The sequence below is a fragment of the Alosa sapidissima genome, chromosome 20 (genome assembly GCF_018492685.1).
Source record: "Alosa sapidissima isolate fAloSap1 chromosome 20, fAloSap1.pri, whole genome shotgun sequence".
Taxonomy (NCBI): Eukaryota; Metazoa; Chordata; class Actinopteri; order Clupeiformes; family Clupeidae; genus Alosa; species Alosa sapidissima.
Window position 1 is genome coordinate 19275857 of NC_055976.1, and position 490 is coordinate 19276346.

Consider the following 490-nt stretch of genomic DNA (forward strand, 5'->3'; position numbering starts at 1 on the left):
ACACACACACACACACAGAAAGAAATATTAGGCTACCCAAGGATGGCTCTGAACATCTCAAGTTAGAGGACACTCCTTCATAAAGAAAGCTTTCTGATCTAAGTTGCAACATGTTAATATCTTGATTCACTCATCTTTTTCATGCTGAAAGAAAGAAAGACTGGAAGAAATAAAGAAAGTACACACAGCATACATAGTGATTTTTTTTATTCTTTAACCATCACAAAACAAAACAAAACAAAACAAAAAAAATAAAAGTTGCTTGTTCTTGTCTCTTGTACCCTCATTTTGAAGAAGAAATATAAAAAGAATAAATAATGTCTCAAAACATACGTTTGGTACACACACACAATTCCTAACTTGTGTAGAAATGAACAGCAGGTCAAAAAAACAAAAACAAACAAATAAACTGAGTGACCTATGTATGAGTCTTGTTTGGATAGAGTTTCTCTGGACATAACTGCTGGCCTTGCCACGATAAGCAAGGACA

At 33.7% G+C, this 490-nt stretch overlaps 1 protein-coding gene across 4 annotated transcripts in view; it reads right to left on the reverse strand.

Moving 5' to 3' along the window:
- Positions 1-231: 231 nt before the first annotated feature.
- Positions 232-490, reverse strand: part of sv2ba (synaptic vesicle glycoprotein 2Ba) — a 24379-nt gene continuing 24120 nt past the window's right edge. For all 4 annotated transcript variants that reach the window (XM_042074277.1, XM_042074279.1, XM_042074276.1 and 1 more), the window contains one exon: positions 232-490. This exon is cut by the window's right edge and continues 1671 nt beyond it. The gene's annotated coding sequence lies outside the window, so the exon portion shown is untranslated.